The sequence below is a fragment of the Phocoena phocoena genome, chromosome 4 (assembly GCF_963924675.1).
Source record: "Phocoena phocoena chromosome 4, mPhoPho1.1, whole genome shotgun sequence".
In the NCBI taxonomy this organism is placed as follows: Eukaryota; Metazoa; Chordata; class Mammalia; order Artiodactyla; family Phocoenidae; genus Phocoena; species Phocoena phocoena.
In genome coordinates, this window is record NC_089222.1 from 35,641,002 (window position 1) to 35,666,620 (window position 25,619).

Here is a 25,619-nt window from a genome sequence, read left to right on the forward strand (position 1 = left end):
CTCTTTATCACAACAGTTTTCACAGAACTATCAAATATTTTGTGACATAAGATTAAAACCTCGATATTAAACCCATAATATATTTTTAAAATTTAGGCCTATATGAGTATATTTCCAAGCCAAAAAGTCATATAAATTAACTCAAATGGCTCTGAGTATACAATATAATTTTATTCCTAAGCTATGTAAGTAATTTTTGTACTATGAAGTGGGAATATTGATATTTAGGAACCAATAATGCATGGGCATATTATACATTTAAATGTGCTTTTACGAAAAACAGTGATTTAAATTTACGAAGTTGATCATATGACTTGTATTGAAATTCTTATATTATCAGTATGATTTTAACATTTCCATGAATCATTTATGTAACTTCATAATAGAAACAGAAGTTTCTAATTTTGATTAGAGAATTTCAGAGATTATAAATAAGTGCAATGGACCAATTAAGAAATTAAACTAATAAAACTACAGTCAATCAGGCTTTTATTTAATATCATAAGTTGTGTACTACCTGATATTAAATGGTATAGAAATCTGTATTTACTAGATTTATTAAAATGGATATAACTAAGATTTCTAACAAACCTGAATATGATCTATAATTTATCAGCCCATTTGCCCGAAGCAGTAGTCTCCATATCATTATTATAATTTAAGATTTTGGTTTCTGCTCTGTTAGATTCTTTTTTAAAAAATTAATTAATTTTTGGCTGCATTGGGTTTTCGTTGCTGCGCGCGGGCTTTTCTCTAGTTGTGGGGAGCAGGGGCTACTCTTTGTTGTGGTGCACAGGCTTCTCATTGTGGTGGCTTCACTTGTGGAGCACGGACTCTAGGCTCACGGGCTTCAGTAGTTGTGGCTTGTGGGCTCTAGAGCGCAGGCTCAGTAGTTGTGGCACCCAGGCTTAGTTGCTCTGAAGCATGCAGGATCTTCCCGGACCAGGGCTTGAACCCGTGTCTCCTGCATTGACAGGCGGATTCTTAACTGCTGCGCCACCAGGGAAGCCCTCCATATTATTTTGATGGCTTACTCTTTCATTCAAAATTTGAGTTTGCACCCGCATGTATGCACTTACTAAAAACATATATTTTGTATAAATATACCAATTATTAGTTAATGTCTCAAACAACAGCATATTCTTAGATTCATGTTCATCTTCAAGTATAGTGGACAAAAATTTGTATTCTAAGTATTTTTTATAGTTTTTGAGACTGGCATACTTCTTGTCAGATCTGATTAAATTTTTGTTTACTTTTTTATGTCTTATGTTACTGATGACCTCATAACTCTCATGCTAGAATTGGGAAGTTTCAGCTCCATCATTTTCTTGTTTCTGTCCTGTGCTTGCATTGTTAGTGTCATCGTCAATCTGCGGTTTCTTTTTATGCCACTCAATCATGTTGTGCGAGTAGTTTAATATAATCCAGGCATTCAGACACTTATTTGGGTGCATATAAATTGCACCCACTGAAGGAGTGAAGGAGCTGCTATGACTCCTGGGCGTTGTGGAATTCTCCTGCCGGGTATCTAGCATACCGAACTGACTCATAACCGCCTGTGTACAGGCCAAGCAAGGACCCTCCCTCCCCTGCTCACCTCCTCTTCCCTTTCCTCTGTTTCCTCCCACCCCCTCTCCTCCCCTTTTCCTCTCTTCTCATTTCTTTTCTCTTTATTAAAGTGCCTAACCGTTTAATTTGATGGAAACTTCAAGTAGATGATGAGTATTAAGACAGCATTTTTTTCCATTAAAAAATTAAATTGTGGTAAAATACACATAACATAAAAATTACCATCTTTTTTTTTTTTTTTTTTTTAAACATCTTTATTGGGGTATAATTGCTTTACAATGGTGTGTTAGTTTCTGCTTTATAACAAAGTGAATCAGCTATACATATACATATGTTCCCATATGTCTTCCCTCTTGCGTCTCCCTCCCTCCCACTCTCCCCATCCCACCCTTCCAGGCTGTCACAAAGCACCGAGCTAATATCCCTGTGCCTTGCGGCTGCTTCCCCCCAGCTATCTACCTTACTACGTTTGTTAGTGTGTATATGTCCATGACTCTCTCTCGCCCTGTCAAAACTCACCCCTCCCCCTCCCCATACCCTCAAGTCCGTTCTCCAGTAGGTCTGCGTCTTTATTCCTATCTTACCCCTAGGTTCTTCATGACATTTTTTTCCCTTAAATTCCATATATATGTGTTAGCATACGGTATTTGTCTTTTTCTTTCTGACTTACTTCACTCTGTATGACAGACTCTAGGTCTATCCATCTCATTACAAATAGCTCAATTTCATTTCTTTTTAAGGCTGAGTAATATTCCATTGTGTATATGTGCCACATCTTCTTTATCCATTCATCCGATGATGGGCGCTTAGGTTGTTTCCATGTCCTGGCTATTGTAAATAGAGCTGCAATGAATATTTTGGTACATGACTCTTTTTGAATTTTGGTTTTCTCAGGGTATATGCCAAGTAGTGGGATTGCTGGGTCATATGGTAATTCTATTTGTAGTTTTTTAAGGAACCTCCATACTGTTCTCCACAGTGGCTGAACCAATTCACATTCCCACCAGCAGTGCAAGAGTGTCCCCTTTTCTCCACACCCTCTCCAACATTTATTGTTTCTAGATTTTTTGATGATGGCCATTCTGACTGGTGTGAGATGATATCTCATTGTAGTTTTGATTTGCAAAAAATTACCATCTTGAACATTTTAAGTATATGTTTTAGTGGCATTAAGTACATTCACGTGTGTAACCATCACCACCATCTGTCTCCAGAACCGTTTTCATCTTGCAAAAGAGTCCATTCTCACTAACCTCAGCCCCTGGCCACCACCATACTACTTTGTAATCTATGAATTTGACTACTCTAGATACCTTCTATAAGTGAAATCATACAGTATTTATATTTGTCTGTTTTATTTCACTTAGCATAATGTCCTTGAGAATCATCCATGTTGCAGCATCTGTCACAAGTTTCTTCCTTTTTAAGGCCAAATAATATTATATTGCATGTGTATATCACATTTGTTTATCTATCGTCATCATCCATCAGTGGACACTTGGGTTGCTTCTACATTTTGGCTATCATGAAAAATGGTGCTATGAAAATAGTTGTATAAATATTTCTTTGAGTCTGTTTTCAGTTCTTTTGGGTATATACCCAGAAGTAGAATTGCTGGATGATATGGTAATCCTATTTTTAACTTTTTTATGAACTAAAACAGCATATTCCAACTCATCTAGTTAATGTAGGGTTCATCTGGGTCAGTAAATTATCGCTAATGCCTTTAGGAAAAATTGGAAAGATTTGAAGTAAACAGCTATCTAATTGTGAAACTTAAGGTGAAAGGCACTTTTCTGTACCTTCTCCAGAATAGTACATTATCAATTTCACATTCTAATGGTGCTTCTCTCAGAAGGACTCTTTTCATTGCACTATAGTGTTAATTCACTAAGGTATAAATATATGAATAGAATTGAAGTTTTCTACTTATTTCTTTGTCAACAACACCTTGTCAACCCACTCTTTAACTGCTAAATCTGGGACATTTAAACTTTGTCCATTCATCTTGAGACTCATTCTCACCCAAGACCATGGAACTAATGCTATTACTAGTTAGGTGTACATCAAATAACACCTGCTTAGTAGTTGGCTCAGTACCAAGACTTTATTCATGGCCATTTTATTCATATTACCTGTCTATAAGAACACCAGAGTGGGTATCAGTTTTAGATTATTCAAACTCATAAAACAGAATAGGCTTATTCAGCACAAAGCTCATAATTTTAAGAAAGTATAGAGTACAGGGAGCACAGAATCATGCATAAAATAGCATCATGGAGGCTGCAGATTCCCAGTTGCAGCTTCACTATCCTAGTTACCATGTAGGATGTGTTTTGGTCATTAGGGATGACAAGTGGTGTGTGTTTGGGTTGCATCAACACAGGACAGCTTCAGGGTCTTGGATCTTTTCAACTTAAATACTTTGTCAGTTCTCTAGCACCCAGAGGGATGTGGATTTAGCTTTCATTCATAGCTTAGCTGTGGTCCATAATTTACCAAGCTATACAATAAACAGTCCTGACAACCAGGTTCAATATGCTCAGGGACATCTGTTTCCAATGGATACATTGCTGCAGTTGGTATTGAAAAAAGTTTGATTAAGAGTCAAGCTTTACTTAAGTGTGCTTGTGGCTGGGAGGGAGGATACGCCAGTGGTTAACCCATTCCTTCCTGGGTAATATCCCAAGGAGATGGAATTGGCCTTTTTCTGTGACAAAATTTCTTTCCCATACTGTACCAGTCACTTTACTCTGATTTGTGTTCATGCATTTACAACCTAAATTCAGTTCCTAGAAAAGTGGCACTATGTTTGTTTTCACCAATTTTCCCAAGACCTGTATTCTGGTCACTGAGCTTCAGACTTGCATTAAGGGCTCTATGTCTTCTGACCTTACAATTGTATCTACCTTACTACCTGCCCTCAGTAAATCCATGCTTGTTCTAGGAGAACCTTGATCAAAGTCTCCTTTCTAGATTGAATTCCTCTAACATTCACCATAGTCTGTTTGAGGGAAGTCATCCCTGCTCTGGCACACATGCATGGTGGCATTCCCATAGCCATTCCTCCTTTCTTCCTTGCTGGTAAAACCCAGTTTTATTTGTGTGTCTACTTTTCCTCCTATGTCTCAAAGTTATAAGTAATTCTATTCCTCTTGATGATGGTTCGTTCAGCTGTGCATGTGAACCCTTTCTGGATAATGAGAATGAAACTGGGAAATGTTTTTCTACTGACATCTAAACTAAGGATAAGCTGATAGGTATGATATCATTTAACCCTCACACTACCACCAGTTAGATCCTGTTAGCAGCCTCTTTTATACATGGAGATACTGAGGTTCAAGAAGTTAAATAATCTTACCACTCAATAAATGTTTGTTAAAGTGAATTGCACAGATAATCTCATGGAATAATTAATATACTAAAAATATAGCAAATATGTCAGCATTACATTAGGAAACTTAAAGACATTTTAAAAAATTAATTAATTATTATTTTTTAGCTGTGTTGGGTCTTCGTTTCTGTGCGAGGGCTTTCTCTAGTTGCAGCAAGCGGGGGCCACTCTTCATCGCGGTGCGTGGGCCTCTCACTATCGCAGCCTCTCTCGTTGCGGAGCACAGGCTCCAGACACGTAGGCTCAGTAGTTGTGGCTTACGGGCCTAGTTGCTCCGTGGCATGTGGGATCTTCCCAGACCAGGGCTCAAACCCGTGTCCCCTTCATTGGCAGGCAAATTCTCAAGCATTGCGCCACCAGGGAAGCCCTAAAGACATTTTTATAAGATCTCTTCTCAAGTTACATGAAGCTGCACATTAATACATGTCAGATTCCTGGAATAATATCAGGTGGTGAGTTTGCCTTTTCAATTATTGAACCCTAGGCATACCACGTTCTCTTTCAGAGCAGGAACCATATTCTATACCCAATTCCTAGCACACATAATTGAATGTCTACCCTCAATAAGTATTGATTAACTGAATAAAAGAATATATTTTAGGGCTTCCCTGGTAGTGCAGTGGTTGGGAGTCTGCCTGCCGATGCAGGGGACGCGGGTTCGTGCCCCAGTCTGGGACTATCCCGTGTGCTGCAGAGCGGCTGGGCCCGTGAGTCGTGGCCGCTGGACCTGTGCGTCTGCAGCCTGTGCTCCGCGGCGGGAGAGGCCACAACAGTGAGAGGCCCGCGTACAGCAAAAACAAACAAACAAAAAGAATATATTTTAAATGTTTGGTTTTGCTTATTTCTACATACATCAGGCTATTGTGCAGTTGAGTTCTTAAGCAAGATACAAAAAATATAATGAAACAAAATATTTAATCATTAAATAAAACTGGTCGGCATTATGGAAATAAGAATAGTAAATTAGCATCACCACTACGGAAAACAGTATGGAAATTCCTCAAAAAATTAAAAATAGAACTACCATAAGATCCAGAAATCTATTTCTAGTTATTTATCCAAAGAAAATGAAAACAGTAACTCGAAGAGATATAGGTACCCCCATGTTCACCTCAGTATTGTTTACAATAGCCAAGATATGGAAACAACCTAAGTGTACATTGATCGATGAATGGATAAAGAAATTATGGTGTATATATATTACAGTGGAATATTATTCCGCCATAAAAAGAATGGAATCTTGCCATTTGCAACAATATCGATGGACCTCTAGGGCATTATGCTATGTGAAATAAATCAGACAGAGAAAGACAGATACCATATTATCTGTCTTATATGTAGGATCTTAAAAACAAGCAAACAAAAAATCAAGCTTACAGATATGGAGGACAGAGTGGTAGTTGCCAGAGGTAGGGGGTTGGGAGTGGGAGAAATGGGTGAAGGGGGTCAAAAGGTAAAAAGAAAAAAAAGACTGGTCTTATTTACATAAAGCTCTTTTCTGTTCCTGAGAGAAATTTATGTTAGTAAATAATACTTGGATTACTATTTTAGTTTATATTGTCATAGATTGTATTTCTTTTGATTCTTCCTCCAATTCACATCTTCCCTAATCAAATGTTGCCAAGGTTAGGAAGGAGAAATACTAACATTTGTGTGCGAGATATTTTCTAAATTTTAAATGTAATATATAAATACAAAAATTTATGTAAATATTATTAGCACCCATTTTATAGCCTTGGAATTTGATAAACCAAGCATAAATGTGTTTACAATAATGTTTACTTTCCATTATTCTAGCTACATCATAAATTATAATTTCTCATTATGCTTGGAAAAGAATTATTAAATTTACTAGTGTCCTGTAACACTTGTAAAGATTTTAGAATTGAGGTTATGCTTTAAATTTCTCTTTTTATAATTCTTTCCCCCAAACGTTAGCAAAAATTGAATCTTAGTATAAATATCTATTTTTATACCTTACCAGTTATATAATATATACGTAGATTGCATTTTAAAAATCAACATAATAAATTGGCATGACTTTAATATTCTGTTAACTTAGAATATTCCCTAATATTGAATTCATTTTTTTTTTTGCGGTACACGGGTCTCTCACTGTTGTGGCCTCTCCTGTTGCGGAGCACAGGCTCTGGACGCGCAGGCTCAGCGGCCATGGCTCACGGGTCCAGCCGCTCTGCGGCATGTGGGATCCTCCCAGACCGGGGCACGAACCTGTGTTCCCTGCATCAGCAGGCGGACTTTCAACCACTGTGCCACCAGGGAAGCCCTGAATTCATTTTTTCAATTGACTTTTTTCCTTACAGTTTTGGTAATGCTAAGAGGTAAGCTTCAATTGAATGAATTTCTTTACATTTTAAGAATGGATAGACGATGAATATTCTATTAAATTGCGTGGGTCATCAAATTGAGGTTTTTTGTTTGTTTGTTTTTTGTATAGACATATTGGCAGTGGGAGGACTCACAAAGCAGTTTTCAAAAGAAATTATATTCTGGGAGATTTCCAGTGAATTTGCCAATTGAGAAACTGCTTGTTATGTTACGAAACTGTTGTTTGTACTCATTAAAAGAATCTTGAATTATATCAAAAATTATTTAAAGTAAACCGAGATAAAAATCTAAATCCAATGCAAATAGGGAAGTTATTGGCTTTCTGTTCCAGCTTATGACAGCCTGCCTGCATGTGTACAGTCAATGAGTTATATCCTACTTTGCAGCTTGCACATTATAGGGACATAGCCTACTGGTCCCTCTGAAAGAGAAGCAGCCTTGATAGCATCAGGTGCCTAATTCCAAACTGAACCGTCCCTCTACCTATCTTTCTCTTACTTTATATCCTTCAGCAAAACATTGTCTCTGGAAGTAAAACTGAGATTTGTCTTATGTTTGGTCAACTTATCCATCTGGGGAACTGAGACATGTGTTCATGCAATTATATGCAGTATTGTGAGTACCAGAATCTCCTTACACAAGTCTCTTGCATTAATTTAATAATAAAACAACCCTCAAGTTAATTGATTTCTATTGAGCTAGCCTTGAATTACACACAAGCATATAAACGGTTGCCTGGCAGGTGTGATTTCAGGAACCTGGGGAAAACCATTTTCTCAGAAAAGCAACACTACAGTTACAAAGATGCAACCACCTGTTCTCTGATATTTGTAATGTTTGGAAAGTACATATGGATATAGATTCAACAATTAGATAATTAGATATCTCTGAGAGTAATAAGCTGCTTTAATTTACACTAAATACCAATGGCAGATATTAGATTTCTTTCGGCAAGTTGCTATGGGGAAGGAGACAATATGGGGTACCTCTCAGGAAAGTGGGACCATACAGAAGGAAAGGGATGCAGAAAAGGGCTTTGGGGAGTCAATATAAATTTAAAACTTTGACTAAGAATCATACAAAAATTTGCATATTTCCAGAATTTTAAAACATGTTGACATTTTGTCATGTTTATTTCAGATATTTTTTCAAATGATGAAAATTAAAGTTGAAATCCCATTGTTTCCCTTCTAGTGTATGGGCTTCCTCTTCTCTCTGGAGGCGATCCTTGTGATGTTACTGTGTATCCAGTTCATATTTTAATGTTTTCATTACACATATATGTGTCTGAAACAAATATGTAGTCATTGTTGTGTTTATTTTTTAAAATTTACATAAATGGTTTCACATACTGATGTATTTTTCTACAACTTGCTTTTTTCACTCAACATATTTTGAACTGTATCCATTTTACTGCTGCATTATGTTAATTTGCTTGAATGCATCACAAGGTATTTATTTATCCCCTTCCCATAAAATTTAGATTACTTACAAATCTTCACTATTGCCAAGTATTGCTGCAGTGAATATTCACGATCATGGCTCTGTATGCTCTTGTGGGAAAGCCTCTGTAGGGATTTGCTAGGTAATAGGGTATGCCCAACAGCCACTTTTCTAGACACTGGTAAAGTTGCTCTTCCTGGCAGTTGTGAATGTTTTTTTGAGGGCTGCCAACTTAAATAGATACAAACATAAAAATGTTTTGTTTTGTTTTTCTTCAAATCAATGCTCACAACTATGCTCCTTTGAATCCCCACATGGAATTCCTTTTTTAATAATACAAGTTTTCCAACTTCTTTATTATAATAAGTTTATTCAAATTTTTGACTTATTCTTAAGGTCAAATTTAGTAATTTTATCTTTTGCTAGGAAATCATCCTTATCAAGAAGTTTATACACTTACAGAGTTAACATACAATATTTTTCTTTTTTATTGAAATATAGTTGATAGTACACTATTTTGTTAGTTTAATGTGTACTACATAATGATGTGACATTTGCATTCATTATGGAATGATCAACATGATAAGTCTACTAACCATCTGTCCCCTCACAAACTTATTACAGTGTAATTGACCATATTCCTTATGCTGTATATTCATTCTTGTGACTTATTATATGCACCTTGATCCCCTGTAACTATTCACCCACCCAGTCATGCCTCACCTTCTAGCAACCACCCATTTGTTCCCTGTATCTATGATGTGTTTTTGTTTTGTTTTGTTTGTTTTTGCTCTTTAGATTCCACATGTAAGTGAGATCATGCGGTATTTGTCTCTGTCTGACTTATTTTACATAGCTTAATGCACTCTAGATCCATTCATGTTGTCCCAAATGACAAGATTTCACTTTTTAATGGTTGAGTATTATACTATTTTGTGTGTCTGTGAACACATACATACATATATGTGTCTGTATCTATCTATCTATCTATCTCACAGCTTCTTTATCCATATGTCTATTGATAGACACTTAGGTTGCTTCCATATCTTGGCTATTATAAATAATGCTGCAGTGAACATGGAGCGCATATATCTTTTCAACTTAATGTTTTTGTTTTCTTCTGATAAGTACCAGGAAGTGAAATTACTGAACCATATGGCAGTTCTATTTTTAACTTTTTGAGGAAACTCCATATTGTTTTCCATAATGTTTGCACCAATTTACAATCCCACCAATAGTGCAGGAGGGTCCCTTTTTCTCCACATCCTTGCCAACACTTGTTATTTGTTGTCTTTTTGATGATAGACATTCAGACAGGTATGAGGTGGTATCTTACTGTGGTCTTAATCTGCATTTTCCTGATGATTAGTGATGTCGAGCATCTTTTAGTATGTTGGTTGGCTGTCTATATGTCTTTCTTGGAAAAGTGTTTTGGATATTAACCCGATTAGATATATATCTTTTACACATATCTTCTCCCATTCAGTAGGTTGCCTTTTGGTTTTGTAAATGGTTTCCTGCACTATGCAAAAGCTTTTTGGTTTGACTAGGTCCCATTTGTTTATTTTTGTTTTCGTTTCCCTTGCCTGAAAACACAGATCCAAAAAAACGTTGCTAATACCAATGTCAAAGAGCATACTGTCCATATTTTTATCTAGGAGTTTTATGGTTTCAGGTCTCACATTTAAGTCGTTAATTCATTTTGAGTTTCTTTTTGTATATGGCATGAAAAAGTCATCCAGTTTAGTTCTTTTGCATGTAGCTGTCCAGCTTTCCAAACACCATTTATTGAAGAGGCATTCTTTTCCCCATTATATTCTTGCCTCCTTTGTCATAGATTAATTGACCATATGAAGTATGGTGTCATTTCTGGATTCTATTATATTCCATTGATCTATGTGTCTGTTTTTGTGCCAGTATCATACTGCTTTGATTACTATAGCTTTGTAGTATGGTTTGAACCAGGGAGCTTGATACTTGCAGCTTTGTTCTTCTTTCTCAAGATTGTTTTGGCTATTTGGGGTCTTTTGTATTTCCATACAAATTTTAGAATTATTTATTCTAGTTCTGTGAAAAATGGCATTGCTATTTTGATTGAGATTGTGCTGAATATGTAGATTGCCTTGGTAGCATGGTCATTTTTAATAATATTCCAATCTATGAGCATAGTATATCTTTTCATTTGTTTATGTTGTCTATAATTTCCTTCATCAATGTTTTATAGTTTTCTGAGTAGAAGTCTTTTACCTCCTTTATTAAATCTATTTGTAGGTATTTTATCATTTTTGATGCAACTGTAAATGAGATTGTTTTCTTATTCTTTCTGACAGTTCATTATTAGTATACAGAAATGCAACAGATTTTTGTATAATGATTTTGCATCCTGCAACTTTACTGAATTCATTGATGAGTTCTAATAGGTTTTTTGTTGTTGTTGGCATCTTTAGGATTTTCATATCATCTGCAAACAGCAACAGTTTTACCTCTTCCTTTCCAATTTAGATACTTTTTATTCTTCTTGTTTGATTGCTGTGGCTAGGACTTCCAATACTCTGTTGAATAAAAGTGGTGAGAATAGGCATCCTTGTCTTGTTCCTGACCTTAGAGGAAATGTTTTGGCTATTCACCATTGAGAATGTTAGCTGTGGGCTTATCATATTAGGCCTTTATTACACTGAAGTGTATATTTCCTCTATACCTACTTTGTTGAGAGTTTTTATCAAAAATGAATAGAATTAAAAGCTTTCCTCACGTCTATTGAGATGATAATATGACTTTTATTCTTTAATTTGTTAATGTGGTGTATCACATTGATTAATTTGTGGATATTGAACAATCTTTGTATCTCTAGGATAAATGCCACTTGATCATAGTGTATGATCCTTTTAATGTGTTGCTGAATTCAGGTTGCTAATTATTTTATTGAGGATTTTTTCATCTGTGTTCATCAGCAATATTTGCCTGTAATTTTCTTTTTTTGTGTGATATCTTTGTCTGGTTTTGGTAGCAGTGTGATATTGGCCCTGTAGAATAAGTTTGGATGTGTTCCTTCTTCAATTTTTTGGAGTAGTTTGAGGATAGATGTTAACTTTTCTATAAATGTTTAGTGGACTTCACTTGTGAAACTCTCTGTTCCTGGACTTTTGTTTTTGGGGAATTTTTAAATTACTGATTCAATTTCATTACTGGTAATCCATCTGTTCATATTTTCTATTTCTTCCTGATTCAGTCTTGGGAAACTGTACATTTCTAAGAATTTGTTCATTTCTTCCTGGTTGTACATTTTATTGGCTTATAGTTGTTTGAAGTAATCTCATATGATCCTTTTTATTTCTGTGGTGTAAGTTGTAACATCTTTTTTATTTCTGATTTTATTGATCTGAGCCCTCTTTTGTTCTTGATGAGCCTGGCTAAAGGTTTATCAGTTTTGTTTATCTTTTCAAAGAACAAGCTCTTAGTTTTGTTGATCTTTTCTATTGTTTTCTTAGTCTGTATTTCATTTATTTCTTCTCTGGTCTTTATGATTTCTCTCCTTCTACTAACTTTGGGTTTTGTTTGTTCTTCATTTCTAATTCCTTTAGGTATAAGTTCAGGTTGTTTATGTGAGATTTTTCTTGTTTCTGAGGTAGGCTTGTATCACTGTAAACTCCTCAAGTCCCTTAGAACTGCTTTTGCTGCATCCTGTAGATTTTGGATCATTGTGTTTAGATTTTCATTTGTCTCCAGGTAGTTTTTGATTTCTTCAGTGATCCATTAGCTATTTAGTAGCATATTTTTTAGCCTCCACATGTTCATGAGTGTTGTAGTTTTTCTCTTGTAGTTGATTTCTAGTCTCATAGCATTGTCATAAAAGATGCTTGATATGATTTCAGTTTTCTTAAATTAACTGAGATTTGTTTTGTGTTCTAGCATGAGATCTATCCTGGAGAATGTTCCACATGCTTTTGTATGGAATGTTCTATGTATATATCTATTAAGTCCATCTGCTCTAATGTGTCATTTAATGACAGTGTTTCGTTATTGATTTTCTGTCTGGGTGATCTGTCCATTGATGTAAGTGGGGTGTTAAAGTCCCCCTACTATTACTGTGTTACTGTCAATTTATGTTCCTTTATATATGTTAATATTTGCTTTATGTATTTAAGTGCTCCTATGTTGGGTGCCTATGTATTTACAATTGTTATATCTTCTTGAGTTGATCCCTCTATCATATGTAATGTCCTTCTTTGTTTCTTATTATAATCTTTGTTTTAAAGTCTATTTTATTTGATGTAAATATTGCTATTCCAGCTTTCTTTTGATTTCCATTTGCGTAGAATACATTTTTCCATGCCCTCATTTTCAGTCTCTGTTTATCTTTAGATTTGAAGTGAATCTTGTAGGTAACATATCTGTGGATTTTGGTTTTTTAATCCTTTCATTTATTCTGTGTGTTTTGATTGGAGCATTTAGTCCATATATATTTAAGTATTGATACGTATGTACTTATTGCCATTTTAATTGATTTAGGGTTGTTTTTGTAGTTTGTTTTGGTTCCTTTCTTCTTCTTTTGTTCTATTCCCTCATGATTTGATGACTATCTTTAGTGTTATATTTGGATTCTTTTCTCTTTTTAGTGTGTGTATCTATTACAGATTTTTGTTTGTGGTTACCATGAGGTTTATAAATAGCAATCTATATATAGGTGTGCTTATTTTAAGTTGCTGATTACTTAATTTCCTTGCATGTTTTTTCCCTTCTCCCATGATTACTGTTTTTGAAATCATATTTTACATTTTTGTTTTGTGTATCTCTTAACTACTTATGGCAGATATAAATGATTTTACTACTTTTATCTTAACTTTTCCACTAGCTTTGTACATGGTTGATTTACTACCTTAACTATGTATTTGCTTTTACCAATGAGATTTTTCCTTTCATAATTTTCATGTTTATAGTTCTGGCCTTTTGTTTTTCACTTTGAGAAGTCCCTTGAACATCTCTTGTAAAGCTCATTTGGTGGTTTTGAATCTTTTTGCTTTTGCTTGTCTCTAAACCTACAACCAAGAATACTCTACCCAGCAAGGCTTTCATTCAGATTTGATAGCAAGATCAAAAGTTTTAGAGAAAGCAAAAGACAAAAGCAGTAAAATCATTTACCCTTAAAACTTATCTCTGCACTATTTCTTTCTGGGACTCCAATTACAGTGATATTAGAATTTTCACTGTGTGCTATATATACATATGGCTTGTACCTTCTTTTTCTGTAATAATTCTTAAATAACTCTCTGATGCTTTAGTATGTTGTATTTATTCACTCTTGTGTTCATCCTTAGTCTTCATTTATGAAATAATTTTTGGTTCATTTCTAATTCTTCCCAGAGTCTGTTACCTCTCTTTTCAAATTTTTCCTTTCTCTAATCACTTTGTTTTTGACTTTAAAAAAATTCTAATCTATATTTTTCTTTTATAATTTTGATAATTTAAAAAAAATTTCTTTATTCTCATTTTGAAATATTAGGCTATAAGTTTACTTATAGTTTTCATCTGTTTTGTGGGTATGTGTGTAGAAACGTCATTCTGTTCCTTATTCTTTTTTTTCATCAAAACTGCTTTGCCTTGATTCGTTTATATTGCTTATCTTTCATCTACTTTTAGGAGGAAGAGTAGTCAACATAGCATTTATATCTCCGTTCTGCTAGAGCAGGGGTTGGCAAAAGCTTTATATAAAGGGTCACATAGTAAATATGTTATGCTCTGCTGACTACATAAGGCCTTTGTCTCCTCCTCCTCCTTCTTCTTCTTCCCACTCTTACCTTGTGGGACCGTAGAAAACACAGTCCACAGGATACATTCACCCACTGGGCTATAGTTTTCTGACCCCTTGTTAAAATATTTCTTCTGTCATTTTTGCAAAGTGATTAAAATATGCCCTCATATTTTCAGAGCTCTACCTCCTTTGTGTCCCTCCTACAGTTGTATGGATCTCTTTCTTTGTCCATATTTCCCTGTCTTGTCTCTTTGTCCATTTTTACCTGTCCTGTTCAATTTGTATCCTACTAAAAGCAATTTTTCTATAGTGTAGGGTTTTCTATTGAAAAGAAATTTTGATTTGTCAGTATTGAGCGTTTATAAGGCCCAGACTGTTTCGGCACCATTATAGTACAGTCCATTGTAGTTTCCTTCACTCACTGTGAATTTAAAAAGTTTCCACTGTAACTCTTAGATTGGTCTCTTGCACTTCCTAGAGTGTACTTATTCATGATTTTAGGGCTTCCCTGCTCAGGGCTAACAGAAGCCTATGTGCTTTCTCTCCACTTCTTCCCACATAAATGCTGATACCACATGAATTTCAGTGGTTTTTATCACCTCCCTATACTTTGTGGATATCTTGTCATCTAGTTTTATTATATACATTATCTGTGGGTCTTTGTTTTTGCTTTCCTAGTTGCTCTCTCTGTCTTTATGAGGGGTCTTGGGAGATTCACAAACCAAGCCTGTGCAGCCAAAATCTTCCACAATGCCTCCTCTCTGACTTGCTTTTTCAATAAAAAAATCTGGCTTCTGTGTGAAGACGAGACAATAAGGAGAACAATAGGAGGTATTGCAATAACACTGACAAGAGAGGATGGTGGCATAGAATCTGGTAATTGTGGTGGAGGTAGTGAGAAGTACCCAAATTTTGGAATCTCTTTTGGTGCTCCTATTATTACTTTTTAATTCAGGGTTACTTTGTGTCCTCCAGCAGTTCTGTTTCATTGGGAACTTGTTAAGTGATTCTTTTGGCTGATGGCCTCTTTTAGATGTAATTTTTCTTTGTTGGCTTACAACAGCTCAGGTCTTGCTGTGCGGATATTTTAAACTGTGGGATTCCAGAGGTGGTGGGACATGGCTGATTTGTTTCCATCCCTGTGGTCTTCCATTTTAGGGGTAGGCAGGCTGTCAATTGCCTATTGAGGGACCTGGCAGAGCCTCTTTGATTGTTGTTTTCCTCCAAACCTCAAGTGCAAGAAAAATTCAGTTCTCCTATTAACTCTTTATTGGTCTCTTTCTAAGGTCAGGATCACCCACCACAGTCTTAAGGGGCTCATGGCAACTTTGCCTTTGGAACTCTAAGTGGCAAAATCTTCCCAGTACCTGTCGCTTTCCATTCTTTGTCCTTGGCCTGACACTTGGATTAAGTCCCACATTATTTCCTTATGCAGAGTGAGCTCAAAATCTTACTTAAACCTGTAGATCCAAGGAGGTATTTGGCCAGAAAGACATATAGCTTAATGTTGACAGTGGAGGGGGAAGGAACTCTATTTAGGTCACTATGCTCTAAGAATTTCCTCTTGAAAATGATCATTCTATCTCCAAATAGCTTTAAAATCATAAGACCCTGATTAATCTTATCTTGATATTCATGTGAATTCAGTAGATTTAGTTAATAAATTGCCCTTATTGTAAGTGTTCAAATTCATTAATAAAACTATAAGATTATAAGAGAATAAGTATACTTTGGGAAGAAAGTAGAACTTTATGTTTCAATCTGAATTTATTTCTTGAACTTTGTGCTTTATAAGAATGTTTGGGATTATAAAGAAACATATGACAGAGCTCCTATTCTCCAGGTGTTTAGAGTCTCTTTAAACAGATGGCATATATCAGATTTAAAAAGAAAGGAAAGAAGAAAAAAAGAAAAATATCTAATTTAAGGCATTGCAAAGTTTCATATGTGTTTTCTAGACAAGTGCTATAGAAATTCAGAGGAAGGGCAGGTAGCAGTAACATTAACTTCAGAACTCAGGATATTCTTCATATTTTATGTTGATATGGGTAACCAGTGGTTAAGTTTTATTCTACAAACATCTGTTTATCAAAACTATGTGACAGGCACTGGGGATTCAACAAAAAAGGCAACAGTGTTCCTCCTTGCCAGGAATTCATGATATAGGAGGCTCTAATCAGGAGGGCATCTGTCTTGAGTTGATTTCTTTAAGGTTTTGTCATAGATTTAGTTTATGACCAACAGCATACATATAGATATTATTGGTCATGTTTAAGTTGTAATGAGGGAACAGAGCAACAAAACTGGTCACTATATAATAATGAAAGAAACACAAAATAAAACCTTTGGTGTTATAAGCAGGTGCTTTGACCAATCTATGGAAAACAGTGTCCCAGTGGCTGGTGCTTCCAATGAAATCAGCAAATGCAAAAGCCCAGATTTGTCAGTGATTCTTCGTGAATGTGTTAGTATTAAAACGTAAATTTCTCAATGTTTGGCAGTACTAGATACAGAGATGGAACTTCCACTCACTCATTTTTAGAGCTGATCTTGTTAGAGAGTATATGGGAAATGTAAAACAATACATTTTGAGTTAAAAGTCATGATTCATGCTTCACTAGTACTTAGACATTTTATTTAGATGCAGCCTCAATCATGTTTCAACTGAATCATTTTCTAAACTTATTACAAGCAATTGATTTTCCAGTAATAGTACATTAATCATTGTGATGTCAGAATCATTAATTATAATAAAATCTTTGTACATAGTGCTCTGAACAATATATAATTCCATTATGGAGATAGATGACATGCATACAATTTGGCTGTTGATAAAAAACGTAAAGACAAATATGTGTTTTTTTCCCTTTTCTTTTTTTAAAGGTAAATGAATTCTGTCTTTTTATTCTGTTAAAGAATTTACTCTTATTCTCCTTCAGATGTGAATAAATATGACAAGAAAGGTCACTGAACTAATATTAAGCAGTAAGTTATTAAATCCTAGAGAAAAGATGTACAGAAAGGAAATTTATTTCATTTTTTAGTTTCAGTCATGAAAGCATAATACTGCTGCTTCTAAATAGATTAGTGAATCCTGAAAAATGTTTTTCAGTAAACTCATGGAGCTGTTTTGAGGCCATTGGCCACGGTCTGTAAAAATCAAGGACTGAAAGATGCAGATATTATTTTCAGAGAGGTAAAAATCTATTCATTAATGTGGTGATTTGTCTTATTCATGGCTTATACAAAGGTATGGAATAAAATTAAGTATAATGTTGTCTTTACCTTTCAACATAATAAATTTTATAAGAGTTTTTTATATGTGCAAATTCAGAATACCAGACACTAAAAAAAATATGTCAGGAAATCAAACCTTCTATTTCTACAATTGTTTCATGGTTGCCATGGCTTTAAAAGAAATATTAAAGTATTTCAAATCCCTTCTGCCAGTGGTCTGTGGCTTTTCTAAGAAGCCAGTGTTGCTGCTATAATGGAACCAGGGGCTCTCGGTGGTTGTAGGAGCTTCGTTATTCCTGCCACAGCACATAGCAAATGAAGCTCATATCTGAATTTATTTACAGAATCCTATCTGTAACAGATCAACTATTGAATATTTATTCACAGAAAGTGTTGGGAACTCAGAAAAGCTTTCTCTGGGGCTTACTTTAGAATTGGTGTTTTCCCCGATTTGCTCAATTTTAAAATCCCAAAGTATAATGCATGGATATTTGCTTCAGGAAGACTGTTCTGATTGCCCTCTTTCTTGGGCCTCACTGCATCATAACCTCTGTGCCACTTGGATGCATGCCCATCACCACTGACCAGTCAGAAAGCTTCTCCAGGCAAGAAGCCCTGTCACATTTATCTTTGTACTTTCACTGCCTGGTCAGTGCCTGTATTATAGTGAGGGAAAATATATCTATAGAATAAATCAATCCCAGGTTTATATTCAGGAGGGACAACAAGCAGATTAAAAAGAGGAGTAAGATAATCTTTTGTGTAATCATATACTATATCAGCTTACTTGGATGTATCAATTACTTGTCCTCCATTTGCTCTTACAACTATTTTCATTCCCTTTATGGATTACAGTTTTCTACCAATGTTCTAGAAATACAGAAGAATGAACAAAAGTCCCTAGGGGCTGGAAGCTTAGGCTGAAAATTGCAATATTTTTATATTTCTTATTTTAAAAATGTAAAAATTCCTTTCTGTTATACATGTTTATTACATTGTATATAAACATATAATCTCTCCATATTTATTTGATTATAAATATGAATTTTTTTCCTCAAAATCTTTAATTAAATTAGATAGTCCAGGCCTATTCATTATATTTATCCTATGTTTTTTTTAATAACCTTTGACTGATAAATGTGGCCCTGGTATATCTCTCTTCAACAACCGGCCATTTCTAGAAACAAAGGTCACTTTCCAACTGTGAGCATCTTGAATGCTTTCCTCACACAGCACATCTATACCCTTAGGCTTTTTCTGAGTTTGAAGTTGTACTGAAATATTATATTAAAATAAAATTTAAATGACAATAAAACAATTTAGATTTCTTTTTTTTTGTGGTACGTGGGCCTCTCACTGTTGTGGCCTCTCCCGTTGCAGAGCACAGGCTCTGGACGCGCAGGCTCAGTGGCCATGGCTCACGGGCCCAGCCACTCCACGGCACGTGGGATCCTCCCAGACCGGGGCACGAACCCGTGTCCCTTGCATCGGCAGGCGGACTCAACCACTGTGCCACCAGGGAAGGCCTGGGCCTCTTTTTTTTTTTTAAATTTTTGGCCGTGTTCGGTCTTCGTTTCTGTGCGAGGGCTTTCTCTAGTTGCGGCGAGCAGCGGCCACTCTTCATCGCGGTGCGCGGGCCTCTCACTGTCGCGGCCTCTCTTGTTGCGGAGCACAGGCTCCAGATGCGCAGGCTCAGTAGTTGTGGCTCACGGGCCTAGTTGCTCCGCGGCATGTGGGATCTTCTGGGACCAGGGCTCGAACCCGTGTCCCCTGCATTGGCAGGTGGATTCTCAACCACTGCGCCACCAGGGAAGCCCCCTGGGCCTCTTTTAAAGCAGCAGTTTTATTATACCATACCTCAAACTTGTGTATTTAATCTTAAGAGGTACAGACCTTGGCTGGAAGAAATCAGGAACTAAGAGATTATATTGGCACAATCAGTAATGTTCCATCAAGATTTTGAAATAAGTTAACAGCTTGTTATTATCTAATAGGCGTTGTTCCTTACTGATACTGTAGCTATGCCTGATCTTACTGACATGGCCATCCATCTGTTCCTCATGACATTCAGGGGCAACAATACCAGTGGACTGTTCTGTCATTCTAGGTGGAGCTTTATGGAACCATCTTTGGCCATTTCTAAGGGAGGAAGGGAGACTTAATAATAACCAGAGATGAATAGAAGTGGAGTAGGCTGAATGGTAAAATAATAAAGAATGAATTAAATTATGATAGCACATTTTATAGATTTTTCAGAGGTTGTAAAGAGTTTTACACAAGGGTCTATATAAGTGGATAATGTTTTTATTTTTATTTGACAAATAACTAGTCAAGTGATTATGTCATAGTCATTCAGTTAACATGCAACATAGGCTGCCCATGAACTAAATCTTGCTCCCTCGTCCCTTTGTTGCAGTTTCTGCTGAGACAGAGTGGCTGTCAGTCAGGGATACTCTAGTATAGAGGGAATTTATATCCTGGGTTGATTTAGATGCCATTTCATGTCCTTGAAATTTTAAGAATCTTCGGTTCTGTGATAAAAGTTTCAACTCAGGCAGAGGGCTGTGAGTTATGCAGAAAAAGTTGATGGATTTGGAAAATGCTCTGTCTGCAGAAGCAATAGTACTCAGATAGACACTGGCTATACAAAGTAAAGGAGGAAAATAAGTGGAACATAATTCAGGAATTTAACCTTTGGTAAATTAGTTTAGGAGAGAATTAGAGATGATTCACATTTTAAACATCAGTTAATGATTAAAATAGGGTCTGAAACCCCATTTGGCAAGACATTAAATAATAGAATTTAGTTAAACCTCTCAGCAATGTCCCACTGTAACTCTTCCTCTTTTTTTTAATGTCTGAAACATTTATATTAACATATTTCCATACAAATAACCCAAAGAAAGTTTACTATTAGTTGTTTTGTTTGTTTGTTTTTTTTATACTACAGATTCTTATTAGTCATCTATTTTATACACATCAGTGTATACATGTCAATCCCAATCACCCAATTCAGCACACCACCATCCCCACCCCACCACGGTTTTCCCACCTTGGTGTCCATACGTTTGTTCCCTACATCTGTGTCTCAACTTCTGCCCTGCAAACCAGTTCATCTGTACCATTTTTCTAGGTTCCATATACATGTGTTAATATACGATATTTGTTATTCTCTTTCTGACTTACTTCATTCTGTATGACAGTCTCTAGATCCATCCATGTCTCAACAAATGACTCAATTTCGTTCTTTTTTATGGCTGAGTAATATTCCGTTGTATATATGTACCACATCTTCTTTATCCATTCGTCTGTCGATGGGCATTTAGGTTGCTTCCATGACCTGGCTATTGTAAATAGTGCTGCAATCAACATTGGGGTACATGTGTCTTTTTGAATTATGGTTTTCTCAGGGTATATGCCCAGTAGTGGGATTCAGTAGCTGAATCATATGGTAATTCTATTTTTAGTTTTTTAAGGAACCTTCATACTGTTCTCCATAGTGGCTGTATCAATTTACATTCCCACCAACAGTGCAAGAGGGTTCCCTTTTCTCCACACCCTCTCCAACATTTGTTGTTTGTAGATTTTCTGATGATGCCCATTCTAACTGGTGTGAGATGATATCTCATTGTAGTTTTGATTTGCATTTCTCTAATGATTAATGATGTTGAGCATTCTTTCATGTGTTTGTTGGCAATCTGTATATCTTCTTTGGAGAAATGTCTATTTAGGTCTTCTGCCCATTTTTGGATTGAGTTGTTTGTTTCTTTAATATTGAGGTGCATGAGCTGTTTATATATTTTGGAGATTAATCCTTTGTCCATTGATTCGCTTGCGAATATTTTCTCTCATTCTGAGGGTTGTCTTTTCGTCTTGTTTATGGTTTCCTTTGCTGTGCAAAAGCTTTGAAGTTTCATTAGGTCCCATTTGTTTATTTTTGGTTTTATTTCCATTACTCTAGGAGGTGGATCAAAAAAGATCTTGCTGTGATTTATGTCAAAGAGTGTTCTTCCTATGTTTTCCTCTAAGAGTTTTATAGTGTACGGTCTTACATTTAGGTCTCGAATCCATTTTGAGTTTATTTTTGTGTATGGTGTTAGGGAGTGTTCTAATTTCATTCTTTTACATGTTGCTGTCCTGTTTTCCCAACACCACTTATTGAACGGACTTTCTCCATTGTACATTCTTGCCTCCTTTGTCATAGATTAGTTGACCATAGGTGCGTGGGTTTATCTCTGGGCTTTCTATCTTGTTCCACAGATCTATGTTTCTGCTTTTGTGGCAGTACCATATTGTCTTGATTACTGTAGGTTTATAGTATAGTCTGAAGTCCGGGAGTCTGATTCCTCCAACTCCATTTTTTTCCCTCAAGACTGCTTTGGCTCTTCAGGGTCTTTTGTGTCTCCATACAAATTTTAAGATGATTTGTTCTAGTTCCGTAAAAAATGCCATTGGTAATTTGATAGGGATTGCATTCAATCTGTAGATTGCTTTGGGTAGTATAGACATTTTCACAATGTTGATTCTTCCAATCCAAGACATGGTATATCTCTCCATCTGTTGGTATCATCTTTAATTTCTTTCATCAGTGTCTTATAGTTTTCTGCATACAGGTCTTTTGTCTCCCTAGGAAGGTTTATTCCTAGGTAATTTATTCTTTTTATTGCAATGGTAAATGGGAGGGTTTCCATAATTTCTCTTTCAGATTTTTCATCATTAGTGTATAGGAATGCAAGAGATTTCTGTGCATTAATTTTGTATCCTGCAACTTTACCAAATTCATTGATTAGCTCTAGTAGTTTTCTGGTGACATTTTTAGGATCCTATATGTATAGTGTCATGTCATCTGCAAACAGTGACAATTTTACTTCTTCTTTTCCAATTTGTATTCCTTTTATTTCTTTTTCTTCTCTGATTGCCGTGGCTAGGAGTTCCAAAACTATGTTGATTAATAGTGGTGAGAGTGGACATCCTTGTCTCGTTCCTGATCGTAGAGGAAATGCTTTCAGTTTTTCACCATTGAGAATGATGTTTGCTGTGGGTTTGTCATATATGGCCTTTATTATGTTGAGGTAAGTTCCCTCTCTGCCCACTCTCTGGAGAGTTTTTATCATAAATGGGTGTTGAATTTTGTCAAAAGCTTTTTCTGCATCTATTGAGAAGATCATATGGTTTTTCTTCCTCAATTTGTTAATATGGTATATCACATTGATTGATTTGCATATATTGAAGAATTCTTGCATCCTTGCGATATATCCCACTTGATCATGGTGTGTATGATCCTTTTAATGTGTTGTTGGATTCTGTTTCCTAGTATTTTGTTGAGGATTTTTGCATCTATATTCATCAGTGATATTGGTCTGTAATTTTCTTTTTTTCTAGTATCTTTGTCTGGTTTTTGTATCAGGGTGATGGTGGCCTCATAGAATGAGTTTGGGAGTGTTCCTTCCTCTGCAATTTTTTGGAAGAGTTTGAGAAGGATGGGCGTTAGCTCTTCTCTAAATGTTTGATAGAATTCACTTGTGAAGCCATCTGGTCCTGGACTTTTGTTTGTTGGAAGATTTTTAATCACAGTTTCAATTTCATTACTTGTGATTGGTCTGTTCATATTTTCTGTTTCTTCCTGGTTCAGTCTTGGAATGTTATACCTTTCAAAGAATTTGTCCATTTTCTCAACGTTGTCCATTTTATTGGCATAGAGTTGCTTGTAGTAGTCTCTTAGGATGCTTTGTAGTTTTGCAGTGTCTGTTGTAACTTCTCGTTTTTCATTTCTAATTTATTGATTTGAGTCCTCTCCCTCTTTTTCTTGATGAGTCTGGCTAATGATTTATCAATTTTGTTTATCTTCTCAAAGAACCAGCTTTTAGTTTTATCGATCTTTGCTATTGTTTTCTTTGTTTCTATTTCATTTATTTCTGCTCTGATCTTTATGATTTCTTTCCTTCTGCCAACTTTGGGTTTTGTTTGTTCTTCCTTCTCTAGTTCCTTTAGGTGTAAGGTTAGATTGTTTACTTGAGATTTTTCTTGTTTCTTGAGGTAGGCTTGTATAGCTATAAACTTCCCTTTTAGAACTGCTTTTGCTGCATCGCATAGGTTTTGGATCATCGTGTTTTCATTGTCATTTCTCTCTAGGTATTTTTTGATTTACTCTTTGATTTCTTCAGTGATTGCTTGGTTATTTAGTAACATATTGTTTAACCTCCATGTGTTTGTGTTTTTTACGTTTTTTCCCCTGTAATTCATTTATAATCTCATAGTGTTGTGGTCAGAAAAGATGCTTGATATGATTTCAATTTTCTTAAATTTACTGAGGCTTGATTTGTGACCCAAGATGTGATCTATCATGGAGAATGTTCCGTGCGCACTTGAGAAGAAGTGTAATCTGCTGTTTTTGGATGGACTGTTCTATAAATATCAATTAAATCTATCTGGTCTATTGTGTCATTTAAAGCTTCTGTTTCCTTATTAATTTTCATTTTGGATGATCTGTCCATTGGTGTAAGTGAGGTGTTAAAGTCCCCCACTATTACTGTGTTACTGTCGATTTCCTCTTTTATAGCTGTTAGCATTTGCCTTATGTATTGAGGTGCTCCTATGTTGGGTGCATATATATTCATAATTGTTATATCTTCTTCTTGGATTGATTCCTTGATCATTATGTAGTGTCCTTCCTTGTCTCTTGTAACATTCCTTATTTTAAAGTCTATTTTATCTGATATGAGTATAGCTACTCCAGATCTCTTTTGATTTCCATTTGCATGGAATATCTTTTTCCATCCCCTCACTTTCAGTCTGTATGTGTCCCTAGGTCTGAAGTGGTTCTCCTGTAGACAGCATATAGATAGGTCTTATTTTTGTATCCATTCGGCAAGCCTGTGTCTTTTGGTTGGAGCATTTAATCCATTCATGTTTTAGGTAATTATCGATATGTATGTTCCTTAATTTTTTTGGGTTTGTTTTTGTAGATCCTTTTCTTCTCTTGTGTTTCCCACTTAGAGAAGTTCCTTTAGCATTTACTGTAGAGCTGGTTTGGTGGTGCTGAATTCTCTTAGCTTTTGCTTGTCTGTAAAACTTTTGATTTCTCCATCAAATCTGAATGAGATCCTTGCTGGGTAGAGTAATCTTGGTTGTAGGTTCTTCCCTTTCATCACTTTAAGTATATCATGCCACCCCCTTCTGGCTTGTAGAGTTTCTGCTGAGAAGTCTGCTGTTAACCTTATGGGAGTTCCCTTGTGTGTTATTTGTCATTTTCCCCTTGCTGCTTTCAATAATTTTTCTTTGTCTTTAATTTTTGCCAATTCGACTACTATGTGTCTCAGTGTGTTTCTCCTTGGGTTTATCCTGTTTGGGACTCGCTGTGCTTCCTGGACTTTGGTGGCTATTTCCTTTCCCATGTTAGGGAAGTTTTCGACTATAATCTCTTCAAATATTTTCTCGGGTCCTCTCTCTCTCTTTTCTCCTTCTGAGACCCGTTAATACGAATGTTGTTGAATTTAATGTTGCCCCTCGGTCTCTTAGGCTGTCTTAATTTCTTTTCATTCTTTTTTCTTTATTCTGTTCCGTGGCAGTGAATTCCACCAATCTGTCTTCCAGGTCACTTATCCATTCTTCTGCCTCAGTTATTCTGCTTTTGATTCCTTTTAGTGTAGTTTTCATTTCAGTTATTGTATTGTTCATCTCTGTTTGTTTGTTCTTTAATTCTTCTAGTCTTTGTTAAACACTTCTTGCATCCTCTCGATCTTTGCCTCCATTGTTTTTCCGAGGTCCTGGATCATCTTCACTATCATTATTTTGCATTCTTTTTTTTTTTTTTGTGGTATGCGGGCCTCTTACTGTTGTGGCCTCTCCCGTTGCAGAGCACAGGCTCCGGACGTG